At 37.6% G+C, this 24089-nt stretch overlaps 1 long non-coding RNA gene across 6 annotated transcripts in view; it reads right to left on the bottom strand.

Annotated features, from left to right (window-relative positions):
* LOC138443485 (uncharacterized) overlaps positions 1-24089 on the bottom strand; it is a 443619-nt gene that overhangs the window by 259649 nt on the left and 159881 nt on the right. The window contains exon 4 of one of the 6 annotated variants that reach the window (XR_011258172.1): positions 23613-23691. The exons of the other annotated variants lie outside the window; for them this stretch is intronic. This is a non-coding gene — a long non-coding RNA (uncharacterized lncRNA). Of the gene's footprint in view, positions 1-23612; positions 23692-24089 lie in introns of those variants that run through there. 6 annotated transcript variants of the gene reach the window in all.

Genomic DNA, 24089 nt, shown 5'->3' with positions numbered 1-24089 from the left:
GCTCAGTCACTTCACTCATGTCTCTTTGAGAACCTATGGACTGTAGGGTTCTAGGCTCCTCTGTCCATGGGATTCTCAAGGCAAGAACACTAGAGTGGGTTGCCATGCCCTCCCCCAGGTGATCTTCCCAATCCAGGGATCCAACCTGAGTCTTCTGGGTCTCCTGCATTGCAGGTAGATTCTTTACCCACTGAGCCACTTGGGAAGCCCAACACTAGGTATTTGTAGTTGTTCAATTGCTAAGCTGTTTCTGACTTTTTGCAACCCCATGGACTGCAGCACACCAGGCTTCCCTAACCTTTGCTGCTTCACTATCTCCCAGAGTTTGCTCATGTCCATTGAGTTAGGGATTCTGTATAATCAACTCATCCTCTGCCACTCCCTTCTTCTGTAGCCTTCAGTCTTTCCCAGCATCAGGGTTTTTTCCAATGAATCAGCTCTTCACATCAGATGGCCAAAATACTGGAGGTTCAGCTTTAGCATAAGTCATTCCCATGAGTATTCAGGGTTGATTTCCTTTAGGATTGACTGGTTTGATATCCTTGCAGTCCAAGGGACTCTCAAGAGTCTTCTGCAGCACCACAATTCAAAAGCATAAATTCTTCGATCCTCAGCCTTTTTTCATGGTCCAACTCTCACTTCCACACAAGACTACTGGAAAAATCATAGCTTTAACTATATGGACCTTTGTCACAAAGTAATGTCTTTGCTTTTTAATACGCTGTCTAGGTTGGTCAGAGCTTTTCTTCCAAGGAGCAAGAGTCTTTTAATTTCATGGTGGCAGTCACCATCCACAGTGATTTTGGAGCCCAAGAAAAGAAAATCTGTCTCTGCTTCCACTTTTCCCCCTTCTATTTGCTATGAAGTAATGGGACCAGATGCCATTATATTAGTTTTTTGAATGTTGAGTTTTCAGCCAACTGTTCCACTCTTCTCTTTCACCCTCATCAAAAGGCTCTTTAGTTCCTCTTCACTTTCTGCCATTAGAATGGTATCATCTGCATATCTGAGGTTGTTGCTATTTCTCCTGGCAATCTTGATTCCAGCTTGTGATTCATCCCTTCTAGCATTTTGCATGATGTACTCTGCATAGAAGTTAAATAAGCTGGGTGACAATATAATACAGGTTTGTCGTACTCCTTTCCCAGTTTGAAACCAGTCCATTTTTCCATGTCCAGTTCTAACTGTTGCTTCTTGACCTGCATACAGTTTCTCAGAAGACAGGTAAGGTAATCTGGTACTCCTATCTCTTTAAGAATTTTCCATAGTTCGTTGTGATCCAGTCAAAGGCCTTAGCATAGTCAATGAAGCAGAATAGATGTTTCTCTCGAATTCCCTTGCTTTCTCTATGATCCAACAAATGCTGGCAACTTGATCTCTGGCTCCTTTGCCTTTTCTAAACCCAGCTTGTACATCTGGAAGTCCTTAGTTCATATACTGGTCAAGACTAGCTTGAAGAATTTTGAGCATACTTTCCTAGCATGTGAAAGGAGCACAATTGTATGGTAGTTGAACATTTCTTTGGCATGCCCTTCTTTGGGATTGGAATGAAACCTGAGCTTTTCCAGTCCTGTGGCCAGTGCTGAGTTTTCCAAGTTTGCTGACATATTTAGTGCAGCACTTTCACAGTACCATCTTTTAGGATTTTTAAATAGCTCAGCTGAAATTCCATCACCTCCATTAGCTTTGTTCATTGTAATGTTTCCAAAGGCTCACCTGACCAGGATGTCTGGCTCTAGGTGAGTGACTATACCACTGTAATTATTCCAGGTCATTAAGACTTTTTTGAATAGTTCTTTATATCCTTGCCATCTCTTATTAATCTCTTTGGCTTCTGTTAGGTGCTTACTGTATCTGCCCTTTATTGTGCCCATCCTTGCATGAAATACTTCCTTGATATCTCCAGTTTTCTTGAAGAGATCTCTAGTCCTACTTTTTTTTCTTTGCATTGTTCACTTAAGAAGGCCTTATCTCTCCTTGCTATTCTCTGGAACTCTGCATTCAGCTGGGTACATCTTTCCCTTTCTCCCTTGCCTTTTGCCTTTCTTTTCTCAGTTATTTGTAAAGCCTCCTCAGATGGCCACTTTGCTTTCTTGCATTTCTTTTTTTGCGGGATGGTCGGTCACTACCTCGTGTACAGTGTTACAAACCTCCATCCATAGATCTTCAAGCACTCTGTCAGATCTAATCCTCTAAATCTGTTTGTCACCTCCATTATATAATCATTAGGGATTTTTATTTAGGTCAAAACTAAATGGCCTAGTGTTTTTCCCTAGTTTCTTCAATTTAAACCTGAAGTTTTCAATAAAGAGCTGATAAGCTAAGCCACAGTCAGCTCCAGGTCTTGTTTCTGCTGTTTAGCGCTTCTCCATTTCAACTGCAGAGAATATAATCAATCTGATTTTGGTATTGACCATCTGGTGATGTCCATGTATAGAGTAGTCTCTTGCGTTGTTGGAAAAGGGTGTTTGTTATGACCAGTATTTTCTCTTAGCAAAACTCTGTTAGCCTTTGCCCTGCTTCATTTTGTATTCCAAGACCAAACTTGCCTGTTACTCCAGGTAACAGGAGTAACTTACTATTACTCCTGTAGTTACTAGCAACTAGTAGTTACTTCCTATTTCTGTATTCCAATTCCCTATGATGAAAAGTACATCTCTTTTTGGTGTTAGTTCTAGAAGATCTTGTAGATCTTCATAGAACCAGTCAACTTCAGCTTCAGCATTAGTGGTTGGAATGTAGACTTGGATTATTGTGATGTTGAATGGTTTGCCATGAAACAAGCCAAGATCATTCTGTCATTTTTGAGATTGCACCCAAGTACTGCCTTTTGGATTCTTTCATTGACTATGAGGAACTACTCAATTTCTTCTAAGGGATTCTTGCCCACAGTAGTAGATATAATAGTCATCTGAGTTAAACTTGCCCATTTTGGTTCATTTTATTAATAGTTCACTGATTCCTAAAATGTCGATGTTCACTCCTGCCATCTCCTGCTTGACCATGTCCAATTTACCCAATTTACCTTGATTCATGGACTTAACATTCCTATGCAATATTGCTCTTTGCAGCATCAGACTTTACTTTCACTGCTAGACACATCCTCAACTGTGTGTTGTTTCTACTTCCCATGTGACACAGCGGTAAATAATCTACCTGCTAATGCAAGGAGATGCAAGAGACATGGTTTTGATCCCTAGACCAATAAGATCCCCTGGAATAGAAAATGGGAAGGCAAATCAGTATTCTTGCCTGGAAAATTCCATGGACAGAAGACTAGGTATACACCTATGTAAAACTTTTATTTGTTAAATATGAAGAATGGAAGTGAGGAGAACACAAGATAAGAGGAGATATTTAAGTTTTGCAATATGTACTCACTGTTTAAATATTTTACTCATGTATTACTTGTATACCTAATTCACAGTGGAAGGGGAACTGGCAAATTCAAAAGCAATGTTGGAAAATAATTAGAGCAAAAATTTCAAAATATAAATGCACAAAAACCTATATTGATCCTTGAACATCACATGTTTGTACTGCACATGCTCTCTGACAGGTATATTTTTTTCAGTGAGTACATGTTACAGTACTATACTGTCCACATCCGGTTGAATCTGCTGATGTGGAGATGTATATATGAAGGGCTGACTGTAGAGTTATATTTATATTTTCAGTGCCCCTAGCTAGCCCCCACATTGTATGAGGGTCAGTTTTATATGCATGTAAGAACAAATATGTGATTCAAACTAGAAATTTGGAGAAATAGTGCTAGGGGTGTGTGTGTGTGTGTTCTACATACATACAGTTGCAATTTGCCCTTTGGAGTGAGTATTATGACTCCACATTTAGATTATTCTTACATTGAAATAGCCTTCAAAGAACTAACAAAGTCTTGATCATATCAATATAAAGGTTAACTTTCTTTACTTAATACAAAAGCTGTGTACCAATCACTATTCTAGATTCTGGAATATAACAATGAATAAGATCCTGGTAATTGCCCTAAAGAAACTTAAGTGTTTAGTGGAACTTGATGGATCTCTGTGCCCTGTATTTAATATTAGATGCCAGGATGTCAGTGGCTAAAACATAGGATTTCTAGAGAAAAGGGAAATCAGAACTGATTTTAAAATGAAAAAATTAGTAGGTATCAGAAGATCCAAAGCAGAATTAGCAAAGATAAAAAGAGACATAAACAAAGGAGGGGAAGAATGATTGGAGACATGTTTTATTTAGCTTACCTAAAATCACCTATATGTATCACTTTCTAGTCTATGGAAATATCACTTTTCTACTGCCACCACACATTCACGTCACCTTCTTGTAGTATCTGACCTGTCCTTGCTTATATCCCAAGAAACAGTTGCAACACAAACATTCCAAAGGGTATGATGAATTTCCCTCCACTGGAACAGTTTTCAAAACTAGAAGCATTTCAGCTTGCTCTGAACTTGTTATTATCATACCTTCTTGCTGCTTTTGGATTTAATCTTTCAATTTAGCTGACAGTTACAGAGCCAGCAGGCAAATTCTCTAAGCAGTTATGACTGGGGGTTGTAGGGAGGTCCATAAAATAGTAATGCTCTTGCAGACCATCAGAGCAGTGGATTGACTACATAGTTTCTGAGAAAAAGGTCAAAAACAGCTGAGCATGTCAAATTAGATTGAAATCCTAAGTACTTAACCCACTGAGGTACAGAAGAATAACATGTGGATCCCAAAGGGGAAAAAAAAACCTGTTGTTTTCATTATTGTATTTCTAAAATTCTGTAGAATCTGTTTGGGCAAACAATGGCACTAGAAAAAATAATCTGAAAGATTACAGATGGCAAATATTACAGATAGCCAATATTTGACAAGTGAAGTTTGAGACTTTAACCAAAGTGCTTTTCAGAGTATTCTGTACTTAGAAAGAATTTCCACTTTTTCTCAATAGACTTTTAGAATAGCAAATAGAAATATTTTATGTTAGATAGGAAAACAAAGACTCAAAATGACTTAACCAGGATCACATATTAGGATTTAATGCCTCTGTCTTTAGCAAAAACAGAACAATAAATCTGTTCCTTTTGACCCTCTTTGTTTTGATGACTACTACATTGCAAATTTAATTCCATACTTTGGAGTCTCCCCAAGTTGCCCAGGTTTGATTGCTGAGTTTACAAATAAGGAGATCCACATAAGGCTAGGTCTCTTCTTGAATAGATTCCCAAAGTATGAGGCAAAGAAAGAAAACTGGTTATCTATAGTGGATATTTTTACATTCCCTGAAAAATACTGATTTCTGTAACAGAGGCACATGTGGCTAGAGCCAAAATAACATACTGACTGATTAATAGAGGAAAATATATGCTGAGTGGATAAGAGAGAACAAGTATCAATGCATTGACTTAAATCTTTTCCAGAAATCATGTTCTTTAGGCCATTAGTTAGTTGTGAATATCTAATCACCTCAAAACTCTCTTTTACTGCCTAGGGAAGATGAGACTGCTAAATATTTATAAATGGCAATTGTGTATACAAACTTTGCCATTTTCTGGTATGAGGGAATGCAAATGAGACTGAGCAACACCAGTTTGTTTTTCCCAGGAAAGTATATTCTGGGACCCTTGGCACTTTCTATTTGCTATTTCTATATTAAGCTAATCTTGAGATACAGTACTGTAAGACAATGAAAAATAGAAAAGAGCAAAAGAGCAAGAAGAATGCAGAATGGTTAAGGAGGGCTTGGATCATTGTCTAGGTGTGGGGGATAAAAAGGAGAAAGAAATCACAGTGTTATAATCTAACTGGGGAGATTATAATCTAACACCAATACACACAAACTGACTTATCTAGTGTGATGGATTATCAGCAAATACAAGTAAATATGCATGACAGTTCCATTAACCAGCACCATTGGGCAATTAACATGGGCTGAAGTTAATTTTTTCAGTTGTATGTGTTTAGCTGGGGCTGGGGATGGGGAATGACAAAGCACCACAGACATACATTTTTATCATTTAAAAAGTTTCCAAAATGTGCTTTTGGACCTTTATTGTTCTAGAAGTAAAATATAGTTATAGTAACCATGGGTATTGGATTTTCTGGGACAGTTCCCTTTTCAAATACTTGGCATCACTGCTTCCATTAATCTTTCATTCACAATTTTGTAAAGATTTGAGAGTATCAAGCTGATTATCACCAACCTCACATAGATCTGCAGATTAAAAATTATAAACAGATTGGCATAATGCATATAATGCATAGACATACTCTGTTTATTTTATAGACAGTATATTTATTTTAATAGCATATTTTTTCTTTAAAAATAAAGTATATCAAAAAGATTATAGTTTGTCCAAGATCTTAGTTAATTTATCTAATAAAAAGTTGATAAATATAAAGAAAACATTCATAAAGACCTATCAGAGTCAATGCATTTAATCTAGACATTGGACTCTAGTTAGGACTATGAAAATGTAAATCAGCAGTTGTGATACTTACAATATTAATTATAACATCATGTCAGACAATATAGATTAGTACATGAAAAACTTTTCCCCCCAAAAGTTTGTTCCTTGCCTTCCTCTACTCTAAATATTGGAAAGTTGAATATTCCACTTTCTTGCCTCTCTTGTAACTAAGTTGGCCATGTGACAGTTCTCCGCCATGGGAGTTAGGCAGAATTCTGTTGAAAATGTAGAATTCTGTTAAAAGGCTTACTTTATATAACAAAAGGACAAAGCATCACAAAGCACTATTTTCTCCTTTTTCCTGTTTGAAATACAAACAAGATGCCTGGAGGTTCAATAGTCATCCTTATACCAATAAATCAAGAGGGTAAGAAAAAGGTTATGTGTGTGTGTCTTTCAGTTCTGGTTTCCTTGGGGTATATGCCCAGCAGTGGGATTGCTGGGTCGTATGGCAGTTTTATTCCCAGTTTTTTAAGGAATCCCCACACTGTTCTCCAAGGTGGCTGTACCAGTTGGCATTCCCACCAACAGTGTAAGATGGCTCTCTTTTCTCCATACCCTCTCCACATTTATTGTCTGTAGACCTTTTGATAATGGCCATTAACTGAGAGACACATGCACCCCAATGTTCATCGCAGCACTGTTTGCAATAGCTAGGACATGGAAGCAACCTAGCTGTCCATCAGCAGAGGAATGGATAAGGAAATGTGGTACATATACACAATGTAATATTACTCAGCTATAAAAAGGAACACATTTGAGTCAGTTCTAATGAGGTGGATGACCCTAGAGCCTATTATACAGAGTGAAGTGAGTCAGAAAGAGAAAGACAAATAGTGTATATTAATACATATATACATGGAATTTTAAAAGATGGTACTGATAAGCCTACATGCAGGGCAGCAAACAAGACATAGATATAAAGAACAGACTTTTGGACTCAATGGGAGAAGGCGAGGGTGGGATGATTTGAGAGAATAACACTGAAACATACTTTACCATATGTGAAATAGATGACCAGTGCAAGTTCAATGCATGAAGCAGGGCACCCAAACCTGGTGCTCTGAGACAACTCAGAGGGATGGGGTGGGGAGGGAGGTAGGGTGGGGGAGTTCAGGATGAAGGCAACACATGTATGCCTATGGCTGATTCATGTTGATGTATGGCAAAAACCATCACAATATTGTAAAGTAGTTATCCTCCAATTAAAATAAATTAAATAATTTTAAAAAAGAAAAAGATGGAAAAAAAAAACCCACAGAGAAGTGGACCCTGGTAGTACAAAGCTGCTACATCATTGCTGGAAGCAATCTTTTTTGACTTTTGTTTTATGCAAAACAAAAACATAACATCAGAACCACTTTTTGAGCTATCATTTATTCTTGTTCTTAAAGCTGACCACACTCCTAACTAGCAAAAAAAAAAAAAAAATATATATATATATATATAGGAATATAACTGCTTTTCAATGTTGTGTTAATTTCTTCAGTACAACAAAGTGCATCAGATATACGTATACACATATCCTCTCTCTCTTGGATCTCCCTCCCCCTGCCCATCCCACCCATCTAGATCATCACAGAGCACAGAACTGAGCTTCATATGCTGTACAGCAGGTTCTCACTAGCTATCTATTTTATACGTGGTCATGTAGATATGTCAATCCTAATCTCCCAGTTCATTCAATAGCCAGACATGGAAACAACCTAGATGTCCAATGACAGATGAATGGATAAAGAGGATGTTGTGGATATATACAATGGAATATCATTCAGCCATAAGAAGGAAAATGTCTTCTATTTTTATACACTTTCCTCTCTTATATCATGCTATTATTTCTAACCACAAACCTGTGAAATGGGTTAAGTAGTATCAGTCATAGAGGTAGTAACAATAATAACAATTATGTGCTGTGCTGTGCTTAGTCACTCAGTAGTGTCTGACTCTTTGCCACCCTATGGACTGCAGCCTGCCAGGTTCCTCTGTCCATGGAGATTCTCAAAGCAAGAATACTGGAATGGTTGCCAGTAACAGTAATAATAATAGCAGCATATACTTACAGGATTTACCATGTGCTGCCAGTACATAGTTTTATAAAGCATATGTCAAGGCTGTATGTTGTCACCCTGCTTATTTAACTTATATGCAGGGTAAATCATGAGAAACGCTGGGCTGGAGGAAGCACAAACTGGAATCAAGATTGCTGGGAGAAATATCAATAACCTCAGGTATGCAGATAACACCACCCTCATGGCAGAAAGTGAAGAAGAACTAAAGAGCCTCTTCATGAAAATGAAAGAGGAGAGTGGAAAAGTTGGCTTAAAGCTCAACATCAGAAAACTAAGATCATGGCATCTGGTCCCATCACTTCATGGCAGATAGATGGGGAAACAGTGGAAACAGTGGCTGATTTTATCTCTCTGAGCTCCAAAATCACTGCAGATAGCGATTGTAGCCATAAAATTAAAAGACGCTTACTCCTTGGAAAGAAAGTTATGACCAACCTAGACAGCATATTAAAAAGCAGAGACATTACTTTGCCAACAAAGTTCCGTCTAGTCAAGGCAATGGTTTTTCCAGTGGTCATGTATGGATATGAGAGTTGGACTATAAAGAAAGCTGAGTGCCAAAGAATTGATGCTGTTAAACGGTGGTGTTGGAGAAGACTCTTGAGAGTCCCTTGGACTACAAGGAGATCCAACCAGTCCATCTTAAAGGAGATCAGTCCTGGGTGTTCATTGGAAGGACTGATATTGAAGCTGAAACTCCAATACTTTGGCCACCTGATGTGAAGAGCTGACTCATTTGAAAAGAACCTGATGCTGGGAAAGAATGAGGGCAGGAGGAGAAGGGGGCAACAGAGGATGAGATGGTTGGATGGCATCATTGATTCAATGGACATGAGTTTGGGTAAACTCCGGGAGTTGGTGATGGACAGGGAGGCCTGGCATGCTGCGGTTCATGGGCTTGCAAAGAGTCGGACACAACTGAGTGACTGAACTGAACTGAACTGAACAGTTTACAAGGAATTATCTGATGAGAACCCTCGTCTTTTTGAAGCACCCTCAAGATTCTTTTAAACTATTAGTTTCAAAAACATTCCACAAATCATATACACATCAATTTCAAAGTGCAAATAATTCTTATACATTTTTAAAATGTTCTTCCCAAGAAACGTTAGTAAGAGGCAGTTAGCCATATTCCAATTCTATGTAGTATTTGAAACACAGGAAATTCTTCCTACCAACTGCACACTGAGCTGGATTGGGTGTTGCTCCTCTGCTCCCAGAACAACTTTTGAACATCTCTGTCATGTCTCTTGCCACATTCTATTAAACTTATCTCTCTGTCTGTTTTCCCGATAAGATTTTCTTATGCACCTTTATGTTAAAGGCATCTAGCATATGTCACATAATACTGTAAGTATTCAATAAATATTTTTCTATTAAAGAGAAATGTTTTTAAATTGTCTTCAGCTTTTTTTAAATATAATAATTTTGTTCTTTCCTTACAGCTATTTCACTGAGTTATATTGCCCTTTATTTTTCTCTCTAGTAAACTTTTTTCTATGAAACATATGAAAAGGGCTTACAGCAACTTGACTTTGTGTTTGTGGGGACTGTTTCACCTTAAGATATTAGCCTATTTTGTTTAACTTATAAAGATTATGAGCCTCTGATGTTCCTTCCCCTCACTGAAGAAAACAAAGCCAAAATGGTAAATTTGATGTTGAGTCAAACTGCATATTTTACTTAAACAATTGCCAATCCAAACACAATAGGAAGTATTATCTGTTTATAAAGCAGAGTTAAAATCCAGATTATATGTCTAAAAAGTGGAAAATATTTCTTATTTAGCTAAAACTTATCTATATCAGTTATTTTTTCCATTATCAAAATAATAGCAGCCTTTTGAAGGTTAAAATATATAAGCATGTATCAGTCTGTTTAGTCGCTCAATTGTGTCCGACTCTTTGTGACCCCATAGACTGCAGCACGCCAGGCCTCCCTATCCACCACAACTCCTGGAATTTACTCAAACTCGTGTCCATTGAGTCAGTGATGCCATCCAATCATCTCATCCTCTGTCATCTCCTTCTCCTCCTGCCTTCAATCTTTCCCAGCATCAGTTCTTTTCAAATGAGTCAGCTCTTCACATCAGGTAGTCAAAGTATTGGAGTCTCAGCTTCAGCATCAGTCTTCCCAATGAATATTCAGGACTGATTTCCTTTATGATGGACTGGTGTGATCTCCTTGCAGTCTAAGGGACTCTCAAGAGTCTTCTCCAACACCACAGTTCAAAAGCATCGATTCTTTGGCACTCAGCTTTCTTTCTAGTCCAACTCTCACATCCGTACATGACTATTGGAAAAACTACAGCTTTGACTAGATGGACCTTTGTTGGCAAAGTAATGTCTCTGCTTCTTAATATGTTATCTAGGTTGGTCATAGCTTTTATTCCAAGGAGCAAGCATCTTTTAATTTCATGGCTGCAATCACCATCTGCAGTGATTTTGGAGCCCCCCAAAATAAACTCTATCACTGTTTCCACTGTTTCCCCATCCATGTGCCATGAAGTGATGGGTCAAGATGCCATGATCTTAGTTTTCTGAATGTTGACTTTTAAGCCAACTTTTTCACTCTCCTCTTTCACTTTCATTAAGAGGCCTTTTAGTTCTTCTTAACTTTCTGCCATAACGGTGGTATCATCTGCATATCTGAGGTTATTGATATTTCTCCTGGCAATCTTGATTCCAGCTTGTGCTTCATCCAGCCCAGCATTTCTCATGATGTACTCTGCACATAAGCTAAATAAGCAGGGTGACAATATACAGCCTTGATGCACTCCTTTCCCTATTTGGAGCCAGTCTGTTGTTCCATGTCCAGTTCTAACTGTTGCTTCCTGACCTGCACACAGATTTCTCAAGAGGTAGGTCAGGAGGTCTGGTATTCCCATTTCTTTAAGAATTTTCCATTTGTTGTGATCCACGTAGTCAAAGGCTTTGGCGTAGTCAATAAAGCAGAAGTAGATGTTTTTCTGGAACTCTCTTGCTTTTCCAATGATCCATCAGATATTGGCAATTGGATCTCTGATTCTTCTGCCTTTTTTAAATCCAGCTTGAATGTCTGGAATTCTCGGTTCACATACTGTTGAAGCCTGGTGTGCAGAATTTTAAGCATGACTTTACTAGTGTGTGAGATGAGTGCAATTTGTGCGATAGTTTGAGCATTGTTTGACCTTGCCTTTTTTGGGATTGGAATGAAAACTGACCTTTTCAGTTCTGTGGCCACTGCTGGGTTTTCCAAATTTGCTGGGATATTGAGTGCAGCACTTTCACACACCATCTTTTACAATTTGAAATAGCTCACCTGGAATTCCATCACCTCCACTAGCTTTATTCATAGTGATGCTTCCTAAGGCCCACTTGACTTCACATTCCAGGATGTCTGGCTCTAGGTGAGTGATCACACCATCATGATTATTTGGGTCTTGAAGATCTTTTTTGTATAATTCTTCTGTATATTCTTGCCACCTCTTCCTAATATCTTCTGCTTCTGTTAGGTTCATACCATTTCTGTCCTTTATTGAGCCCATCTTTGCATGAAATATTCCCTTGGTATCTCTAAATACCCTTGGTATTTCTTGAAGAGATCACTAGTCTTTCCCATTCTATTGTTTTCCTCTATTTCTTTGCACTGATCACTGAGGAAGGCTTTATCTCTCTCCTTGCTATTCTTTGAAACTCTGCATTCAAATAGGTATATCTTTCCTTTTCTCCTTTGCCTTTCACTTCTCATCTTTTCACAGTTATTTGTAGGGCCTCGTCAGACAACCATTTTTCCTTTTTGCATTTTTTTTTCTTGGTGATAGTCTTGAATCCTGCCTCCTGTACAGTGTCACAAACCTCTGTCCATAGTTCTTCAGGCACTGTCTATCAGATCTAATCCGTTGAATCTATTTGTCACTTCCACTGTATAATCATAAGGGATTTAATTTAGGTCATATCTGAATGGTCTATTGGTTTTCCCTACTTTATTCAATTTAAGTCTGCATTTGACAATAAGGAGTTCATGATTTGAGGCATGGTCAGTTCCTGGTCTTGTTTTTGCTGACTGTATAGAGCCTCTCTATCTTTGGCTGCAAAGAATATAATCAATCTGACTTCGGTATTGACCATCTGGTGATGTCCATGTGTAGAGTCATTTCTTGTGTTGTTGGAAGAGGGTATTTACTATGACTAGTGTGTTCTCTTGGCAAAACTCTACCAGCCTTTGCCCTGCTTCATTCTGTACTCCAAGGTCAAATTTGCTTATTAGTCCAGGTATTTCTTGACTTCCTACTTTTTCATTCCTGTCCCCTATAATGAAAAGGACATCTTTTTTGGGTGTTAGTTCTAGAAGGTTTGTAGGTGTTCATAGAACCATTCAACTTCAGCTTATTCAGCATTACTGGTAGGAGCATAGACTTGGATTACTGTGATATTGAATGGTTTGCCTTGGAAATGAAAAAAGAACATTCTGTAATTTTTGAGATTGCATCCAAGTACTGCATTTCAGACTCTTTTGTTGACTATGATGGCTACTCCACTTCTTCTAAGGGATTCTTGCCTTAGAAGCATGTAGAAGCAGCATGCAGAAGTATGTAGAAGCATGTATACATGTATACACAAGCATACACGTACATATATACATAAGCATACATGTACATGTATACATGCATGTATGTGCTCAGTCAGTTGTGTCCAACTCTTTAAGACCCCACAGATGGTAGTCCACCAGGCTCCTGTGTCCATGATATTTTCCAGGCAAGAATACTGGAGTGGGGTGCAATTTCCTATATACACATGCAAACATATTAGTATATTTATGTGTGCACATATATGTGTGTGTGTTTGTGTGTGTGTGTGTGTGTGTACTGCAGACCTCCCTTATCCATAATTGCAATTTATACAGTTTCAATTACCCATAGTCAATCAAGGTCTAAAATTATTAAATGGAAAATTACAGAAATAATTCATGTTTTAAGTTGCATACTGTTCTGAGTAGTGTGAAAAAAAGGCACACTGCTGTACTCTGTCCATCCCGCCCCAAATCCCCAACAATTGACATTGGCCACTCATGACATCCAACCATCAACATCGTCATGGCCTGAAGGTTCAGAATCATCTGATGCATATGATCCTCATCTACAGATAATCCTAATATGACACGTGTCAGAAGGTCAATAGTAGCTAGCACTACCTCACAATGCCTATGTCATCCACCTTACCTCTCTCATCAGGTAGGCATTTTATCACCTCATATCATTACAAGAAGAAGTGTGAGTACAGTACAAGATATTTTGAGAGTGAGAAAGACCACAATCACATAACTTCTACTACAGTATACTGTTATAATTTTTCTATTTTATGATTATTGTTGTTAATCTCTTAACTGCCTAATTTATGAGTCAGACTTTATCATAGGTATCCACAGTTTTAGGCATCCATTCAGGGTCTTGGAAGGTGTAGGTATGCCACACAGATAAAGGGGTACTACTTTATAGTACACACACACACATATACATAGAATTCTATGAAAATGTTTGGCTTACTACATGTGTTCCAGAATTGATAAAACTGGTAAATTTCAATCTCTTTCAAGACACTTTAAAAATAGTGACAAGATCAATGAAGCCCCAAAGTTGAAGAAGAAATTCAAATGCTTAGTCTCTGGATTCTTTAAATGAATAATTTGCATTCATAAGATCTGCTGAACTTGGCCTTTGTATTTACTATCCTAGTAAATATTTTAAGTTGAAAAATCAACTTAAGAAATTTAAGGAATAAGTGTGTATCTTTGATAACTGTGGTCTTGGAAATAACCTCATTATTCTAGCTATCAATACATAGGGTTTTAAGCAAAGGGTTATATAAATGTTATTGGTCTATGTCTTGTTTAGACCATTATCAGTTTGCAATTACATACTTTTTAAAATGCATTGAGTCTTTAGATCAATAAGCATTAAAGGAACTAAGGAAGAAAAATGGTTATTGCTATAATTATGTCATAGGTCTGAAACACTACCTATGAACAGATTTTTGGATAAAAAATTCAGAGTTATAAAATTATGGTTACTTGTGGTTAAATTGCACATATTTGGGATTATATCATATAAGGCAACAAAACTGTAAGCATCATCTTTCCTTTCTTCCTTCTGAGCAAGCAAGATCCCCAAAGTAGCTTTGAGGATACTTTATTTATGGGCCTGCTAGTTCAGGAGCCACACACCAATTCATCATGCTCCTGCTTTGCGCCATCTGTTATAAATAAATATCCCTGCCTGCAACTTTCTGTCGGGGCATGTGTTTACTGTTATGCAGATGAATGCAATATGGGAAGGCATTAAAGTTAAAAAAAGAGAAAAATTGCTTATGAAAATGTCTATCGAACGTATATATTCCTACCACTTGTGTACAAAGGTTTGGATCACATGAAGTCCTGTAACCCAAGCAAGTTCTGACTCAGAGCTTCTCATTTAGCTTGCAACTACCTGGGGAATAGGTGAAAACAAGCAGGACGTGGCCAGATTAACAAAGAAGTGCACAGCCAAAGCCTTCTTCCCTGAGTCCTTTTAGCTATTTCACACAACATATTGCTGTGACTTTGGGGAGGGAAGGACAGATAGGTAATGTGGGAACAGTGTGAGAGAGTTCTAAAGGCAGGAGTCAACATCCAAGCTAGAGAGTGAAGAGAAGCCTCTGGGGGCCTGTGAGAAGCAGAGTGACATGGTCAGAGCACTCAGAAAGTGAAATATTTCTGAGACATGTGTAGAAAATGTTTAAAGTGAAAAGTGCTTGGGAGGTTGGGAATCAAGTTGAACAGAAAAAAATGATGACAGTGACTCCAAGAGTAAGAAACCCTAAACAACCTCTGAAACCAGTTACTGAATGCTTACACATATATGAAACGGTAGGAGGCCCTTTTCCTCTATAGCATCTTATGCCTCTTTACCACTTTCCCAGAGTTCCCACAGACCCAGAAATAGGAAGGATCCATCCCCAAGGAAAGAGCAGAGTATATCAACAACACACTACATTTCAGTATGTAAATAGAGTTATTTGTAATTCCACATGTTAATGAGAAGACATAAGCCCCAGAAAATTAACATGTAGCAATATAGTGATGAGAAAACGTCTCAATGACATCTGAAAACCTGAACCAGCCTTTTTCCCCAAATAGGAAGAATAAAATTAAGACAGGCAATCTATAGACATTTATTTGAATTTTGACTGCTTCAACTAAGTTTAGAGTACGCACAAATAACTATACATAATATTTTTCATACAAGTAGTATCTAAAACATCACTGTTTTCAGTGGTGAAATGGAGAAATTTGGTACTTAACATGGTAATTTTACCTTAAAAATTTACAGTCATGATTATTTTTCATACTATAAATTTTTAAAATATAACTTGGCTATAAGTTTTTTAGAAGTACTTATGGCCCAGATAAAATGTTTATTTGATAAACTTATATGAGAAAGGGTATCTCCAAATTAATATAAGAGAATAAATGATTTCCTAACTTCAAGATAAACTACAACCCTCATCCCCAGAGTGTAAAGACTTGATACATTTTTCTGAAGAATATTTTTGAAAGTCTCTTCTATTGGCATTTTAATATTCTACAATATTTTCTGTTAGTCATTTTATTGTTTCCTTTAAAAATTTAGTTAAATTATTTTTGATGTGTTTCTCAGAAGATTAGTTTTTCCTATTATTTATTTTTAGAACAAGATTTCTCCTTGAAAATAGGCCTTGATCCTTTCCTTTCTTTTTGAACTTAAATGTTTTTGCTGGGAAATGAGTGAGTTTGCAGTTGAATTTAAATTAAGAAACAGAATACCTTTCAGTAAATGCAAATATTATCCTCTACCCAATTTTACTCATGGTATTTTCCAATTTTAAAAATTTCTGGAATGCTAATTTTAAAACTGCTCATTATAGAAAATAGATTGTTGGTAAGAAAGCTTCTACAATTCGTTTAATATCAAATTGCTTGACTTGAGGTTGCAATAATTACTAAAAGTGACAAACCCTAATTATAGGACAATTAATAAATGCCCAATTACACATTTAAATCATGATCTTAATAGATTTAGAGGTCAGGAATGTGGACATTACCAGCATATTTCTCCAACTGGATAAGTTAGAAATTAAGAAACTATTTTCTCATCTGGAATCTTTAAAGTGGCAGAGTAAACTGTACATTTAATTCTCATGCTCATTTAAGCTACTGCACCAGCAGTTACTGGAAATGAGCTTTGCATTAAACAAAATCTAAACTTGAGTAAGCAGGAGCAACTATGGCTAAACACGAGAAGGTTGTTGTCAAGCTCAGTGCAAATTTCACGTCTTGGTATTTTCTACTTTGCTAATCAAGCTGTTTCTTATTTCCTATGCACCTGAACTGTTTGCTCTATAGGAGATGGCAAATAATGGAACTGATAGGAACTTTCCAGTGAGTGAGAGCAGTCCCTTCTATCTGAGAGGAAGAATGTGAGGTCTGCAAAAGCCAAGTGATCTAAAGCACCCAAGAGGAAAAACGCCCTAAGTGACTCCAGCACCTTGGGTCTCCTCCCCAAACAAGCCCTGCACTGCTATCAGGTTTGATAAGCAGGCTTTCCTCACCCATGAGACTCTAACATGATAATGTCAGTCAATAAGCCTCACACCCTTTCCTGCCATTTGTCCAGCACAGGAAACTGAGGATTTTCTTGTCGTGTGGACACAGCGGAAATATCTAGCCAGCAAATACTGACCCTTGCATGCAAACAGACCCATATCCTCTTTCCGCCTGACAACTTCCTTCCTGCATACTAAGAACAATCTACCCTTATTATTTTTTTTTTTTCCGGACTTTATACTGACTACTCTGAAAGCCCTTGGGAAGAAGACCCATGTAAACTTCCACTCTACAGCTGGATTCTCAGACAAATAGGCTGCCATAGTTGAAGACACTAAAGATGCCCTCCAAATATGGTGATACTGTATTGGGAATGGTTTTTATGTACTGTTTGTGTTTTGATAATTACTTGAAGAATTTGGCCTGTATGGACAACTCTACTAGATATTTCAGACTCAAATCTAAAATATTTAAAATTATATTAAAGGCCAGAAATGTCTCTTCTCTAGTTATACTGAAGAACTGAACCTGATATCATTTTATGTTCTTCAAATCCAGGAATTTAAGACATAGCCCATTTAAACCTAGAGAGGCAGAGCATATTATAGCTGCACATCCAGCTTAGCAGCTAAATCCATGTTGCTTGCTCAAGCACCTTAGGATTATTAGAGATAATTAAAAATCACTAGAGATAATTCAAAATCACTATTCTTCCAGCAGGGCTTTCCTCGTGGCTTAGAGGGTAAAGAAATACCTGCAATGCAGGAGACCTGGGTTTGATCCCTGAGTTAGGAAGATTCCCTGGAGAAGGGAATGGCTACACACTCCAATATTCTTGCCTGGAGAATATCATGGACAGAGGGATCTGGTGGGCTACAGTTTACCGGGTCACAAAGAGTCAGACATGACTGAGCGGCTAACAATGAGCACTCTTCTTTGAGCTGGACAATAAGACTGGTGAGGCAAGTTATGCTGCTGTTTCATCACACCTCACACCTCAAGCAAGCACACTGTGGTTTTTCAAATTTCTTTCGTCAATACTGAAAATTTAAGCCTGACAAAAACCTTATTTGTATATATTTACTTAGCAGAATAACTTTTTGATATTAAAAAGACGAAGAGCTCAAGCTCTAACCTAACCCAAACCTGAAAAAAATGTTACTGGCCTTTGTATCCTTTTATGAAATCAGTTTCTTAGAGTTCGGTGGTTTATAATGGGCGAGGTTAAAATACTCATTTAATAGTGTTGTCAATGATTTTGTTTGGTTTAAAATGGTTTACTTCCTGGATAAGCCTATTCCCAGGATATGCCTGTGTAGCTAAACCTCAGGAATGTGTAAGAGGGAGGAGGAGAAGGCTATACATTGAAAGCAATGCTGCCAAGCACAAAGTCTGTTATCACCAGCTGCCTTTCTCTTCATATGTCCTCAAGTGCTCTCTAAAACTTCTACATATGAAATAATGCCTAACAATGAGAGAAAATAATAAACACAGATATTTCTTTATGACAGTTGTTGAATCAGTAAAGAATATTCATGGCCAAATGATTACCTTTATTCAGTTTATCCAACCAATGAGTTTCTATATCTTTAATCCACACAGTTTATTTAACAGTTTATTTTAAAACATGATAGTAAACGACATTAAAAAGTACTTAGAGAGTTGTCACTAGCATTCATGTGAAGGAATGACTAAAACTACCTTTCAGTCTCCAACCAATAACTCATTTGAGTATATATTTCATCACCATGATGGAACAGAATAAACATAAAAATAATATTGAAAGGACTCCAAACACTAATTGCTTCTTTTTTTTTAACCAGGAAATGCCTAAGCATTTTTCGTGAATTATCTTATTCAAACCTCACTATAATCCTAAAAGATACATATTATTATTTTGCAATACTGTATTAATAGCTGGCACTAATCACTTACTACATGAATATCACAATGTTTAGAAAATAAATTAATCCTAACAAGAAGCCTAAGATGGAAGCGTTATCTCAACTTTTACAGATGAAAGAACTAAGACACAAAAAGAAACAGTATCTTTTGAAAGTCATAGAACTAGTAAGTGGTGGGGCTGCGGTTAGAAATCAATTGAAAGTTTAGAGCCTAAGACCTTGAGTGAGTCACCGAGTCACAGGTTCCTCATCTCTGCTGCTGCTACTGCTGCTAAGCCGCTTCAGTTGTGTCCGACTCTGTACGACCCCATAGACGGCAGCCCACCAGGCTCCCCTGTCCCTGGGATGCTCCAGGCAAGAACACTGGAGTGGGTTGCCATTTCCTTCTCTAATGCATGAAAGTGAAGTCGCTCAGTCATGTCTGACTCCTAGCGACCCCATGGACTGCAGCCTACTAAACTCCTCTGTCCATGGGATTTGCCAGGCAAGAGTACTGGAGTGGGTTGCCTTCTCCGTCCCTTACCCTTAAAGCACACAATTTCAAATCACTAGGGCTAAACGACAGGCAATATATCAATAAGACATAAAAGCCACATTTCTTCTCTGTGGCTTTTTGTTTCTTCACTTCCTTTAATAATTTCTGACATTTTCATAAGCTTGTTCAAAAGAAAGAAACCCATGCCATTTTGAGGGCAAAGAGCAATTTACTTCATAATTGATCGGGTAAAATGTCAAGAAAATGAAGAAACAGAGGGTATTGGTGTTGGCTGCAGCTATGAAAACAACCCAGTGCAACTTGGTTGAAAGTTCTTGAAAAGTACCGTAGGTCAGAATTTTATGCATCTGTAATTATTTGCTCAAAGGTGCTTTCGTATCAGATCTAATATGTATCCCTGGAATCAAAGAGGCACTGACGGACCCATTTTAGTTCAGTGCTTTTGAGGGAGACCTTATCTCAGAGGACAGGCACAAAGCAGGAGGGATACTCATTATTTTTATCATGAAATCTCAATCTTAGGGAGGCCCCTGCTCACACCTGCATATCCACACCAGGTCATAGTCCCATAGAAGCAGCTCATGGGAATAATGAGCTGCCCAGTAGTGAAGGCTGGCATGAATAAATTAACACATATATTTCTGAGTGATCCCTTGGCTTGGTTTAAAAAGATTCCATAGCTGGAAAGGAATGAATTTTTAACAGTTTCCTATATTATCTATTTCTGTTCTCTTTTCCATAAGGATGCCTGGATGATGATAATAGTTAATGTTCACATGTGTAAGGCACTGTGCCAAGCAATCCACGTTCTCTCTCTTAATCTTGAACACATCCTTTCTGTCAGAGTAATACAGATATTGTTAAAATACCCACCTTAAGCACAAAGAATTTGAGGAACAGAGAGATTAAGGGTATACAACAGTAAGTGAGAGAGATTAAGGGTATACCACAGTAAGTGAGAGAGCTATGATACAATCCTTATAATTTTATTTGGCCCTTGTGCTCCATTCACTGAGGGATTGCTTCTGAAAAAAATAAGAAGAAAAAAACAGCGAGTTTTAGTCCACAAATCAACAGATAGTTGTCCTGTGCTAGGTAAAAAGTGGTAAACTAGACAGGCATGTCTTGCCTCTGTCAACATGTAGTTTACCATTTACCAGAGAAAATAGATACTAAACAAAACTTTTAAGTGTGCTGAATCTTATTAAGTACATGTGCTAACACAGCTTTCCTGACGGCTCCATGGTAAAGAATCTGCCTGCCAATGTAGGAGACCCAGATTCAATCCATGGGTCAGGAAGATTCCCCTGGAGAAGGAAGTGGCAACCCACTCTAGTATTCTTGCCTGGGAAATCCCATGGATCGAGGAGCCTGGTAGGCTACAGTCCATGGGGTTATAAAAGTCAGGCCTGATTTAGCGACTAAACAACAACAATACCTGCTAATAGAGTATTTCTTAAAGACCTTTAACATAACCCAGGAGATACCTGAGGTAGCAGTGTCTAGGTGAGAAGAGGAAGGATGAGCAAGTATTAAGCAGATAAAAGGCAGAAGAGTCTTCCAGGGAGAGGCAGTGGTGTGTGTGTGAAGATAAATCATTTCAACACAAACTAACTCCATACATAGTTACTTGCATACTACTCATATAAAAAGGATGGTGTGATTGCTCTGAATTATACAAAGATGAACAAGGTGATATAACTTTTTCAATAACTAACAATTCAGTGAAAGAGACAAAGCCATACATAAATACACAGAAAAGAGTAGGTGACATAAGAAGATACAAACAAGACGGCCAAGGGCAGGCAAAGGAAGATATTAACATTGATGTGGAGAGGAGCTCATACCTGGTCTTATATGGACAAGTATAATTATCAAAATATAGTGAATTCTCTTCTCTTAAATGGGGAACAAATGGGAGAGAAGGACTTAGCCCAGCAGGTAAAAGTTCTGCAACAACCATCCTGCAAAAATGTGAAAGAGATCCCAAACTAAGAGAATCAGAAGTAGCTAATGAAAAATGAGGTGTGGAGATGACAGCAGAGACAGCAATAGGAGATGAAGTAGGAGGATTGTGCTGAGGAAATTTCTGGCACGGTTCTCCATTGGTTTTTACCTCCCTGGGAAAGTGTCGAGTTGGGAGGGCAAGACCGACTTTAAAAGGCAGAGACAAGACTGATCAGACATCTACACCCTATGCAGCAATGTGAAAAGAACAAAGAGGTTAAAAAGAAAGACATTATCATACTTGAGAAAAGACATTATCATACTTCAGAGAAAAACAGCCAAAAATGTAATCCAGAGACTTTTTTGTAGTTGGAACCACAAAGCCTCTGAAATGTAAAAACTAGTCATTGAGTAAGTTTAAAGAGAATCTTAAAGTCCATGACATATACACATGAACTGCATAGAAGCAGAAAAAAATTCAGATGGAAAATCTGAATGTAGTAAAAAGAAGGAAAAAGCTAGAGAATTGACCTGTGACTAATAAACAATTGCAAACTCCCTAGTACAATATACTGTAATAAATAATAAGAAGCAGAAATACACCTGTACAATATGCCTACAATAAATAATAACAAATAACAAGTATCTGTAGAATTATTTATAGTGCCTGAAGTGTGTATTTTGACATATATTATTTCAACTAATCTTGTAAACCACCTTGTGAGATAAGTCTAAATCATGTCAAAAATGGAATGCCAGTAGATACTTATCTATTGAGAGATAAATGGCCAAGAAGGAAGATTCCAAATAACTATATCCTGTCCTATACTAATCTCTCCACAAGCTTCCAGAATTAAAAAAAAAAAAAATTGCTCAAGGAGATAAAGAGTAATTTATTACTGTCTTACTAACTGGGGCTTTGACGCAACGCTGACATGGATTCCTAGCCTTCTCGTATGGGCCATGTGGAAGACTTCTTTTGCCCTAGCAATGCAGGCTTAAGTAAAGCAAAGTCGAAGAAATTCTAAAGACCAATACAGCTTCTTACCACCATGGTCCAAAGCCTGACTGTCAGATCTGACCATTCCAATGGAAGAAAAGACCAATCTGGAATGCATGTGCCAATAAGCCAGAGTAGAAATTCAAATCAAGAGAATGGGTATGCTAGATCTCAGTCTTCTAAGTCACTCTCACTTCACCTTCCAAGTGACAACCCAAGAGACGGCCTGTTCCCTCTCAAGGTAACATACAAACTTGTGGGGCAGGGATAAGGGTATCTAATAGGGTCACATTCAAGTGTAAGCCAGTCTTTAACATGGCACAGCTCTTAGCACTGTCACAAAATGAACCCAAGCAATTCACAGCAGCAATCCTCCAGCGAAGAAACCCTCAGGTTATTTCTCCTACAAAGCAGTATCAGTGTCCTCACTTTAAGGGGTCAATGGCTTAACTAAGAACATGCAATAATAAACAATGAAATCAGAAATGGAAGCCAGATTTTCTATTTAAAATTCCATGCTCTTAGTTAAAATAAAAACTTTGTTGTATTAATCAAATCTTCCTGATATAATTTGTGTATTCACAAATAAACATTTGTTTCCTAACCCCCAACTTCAAAACTCATCTCGAGGAGTAAAAATGCCTGAAGCAAGCCATTTTTACACACTAAATGAAACAGTGATTTTGTTGTTTTGCTAACGTTTTCTTTGAAACATTCCCATTAGTGCTCAAGAAGGGACTTGAGACTGACGACTATGACCCTGATTCATACTGCTCTATTTGCTAAATGTGAGAAGAACACAAAGCAGTTGCAGACCCAGGGCCATACGCATCTGGTTATCTTGAAGCAGGGCTATTGTGTTCCTCAGTATCTTTGCAAACACAGAGGAAAGCCCCAGAATTTAGAAATCTTATTCTAAGAATCAAGGTTCTGTATTAAGGGAGTACTATGACCTGCCAACGAGCTGATGGGTATATTTTGGAAGCCATTTTTACCTAATATTTTCCCCCAGGAGAGCTCATTTGGTTTTAATAAAAGTCCTCAATAAAAATGGATGACCTAGTGCATCATTTCTCTTGCTTCTAATTTAAGAAGCTGGTACATAAAAGCATAGAGAGTGTGAAGGAAATGGATCATGACCTTGTGACATTTGGCATGATTTCTGAGGCAGGTGTCAGATAGGTTCACAAGCAACTATCTTGCCAAATCTTATCAAAACCTAAAAGACAAAAAGAGAAGAAAAAAAATACACACTTTACAATTGACATCAAAAAGGAAGTCATTTTATTTTTAGTACATTTGCTTTGGAGGGAGAGCCAACTAATTGGAAAGAGTCCATAATTTAACCAACATCAGATCTCCATATAACATTTCCCACTGAAACTTAATAAATGTTAGTTTCCAGATTCACTGACTACATAGTTTTCTCTAGTTAATGATCAGCAAGCACCTTTTATTACTTTAAATGAAAACAAAATGAAGACCTGAAATCTCATGATCAAGAATTGATTTCTGGCAGACAAGTAAAATTGTTTGGTCTATTTTTATGGTTGATATAATTGTATTCAAAACCCATAAACAATGTACATCCACTTCAATACTTTTCAGCCCATCTTT

Source organism: Ovis canadensis, chromosome 7 (genome assembly GCF_042477335.2).
Source record: "Ovis canadensis isolate MfBH-ARS-UI-01 breed Bighorn chromosome 7, ARS-UI_OviCan_v2, whole genome shotgun sequence".
Classification (NCBI taxonomy): Eukaryota; Metazoa; Chordata; class Mammalia; order Artiodactyla; family Bovidae; genus Ovis; species Ovis canadensis.
The sequence above is the reverse complement of the archived record's forward strand: the minus strand, read 5'-3'. Positions and strand labels throughout refer to the sequence as shown.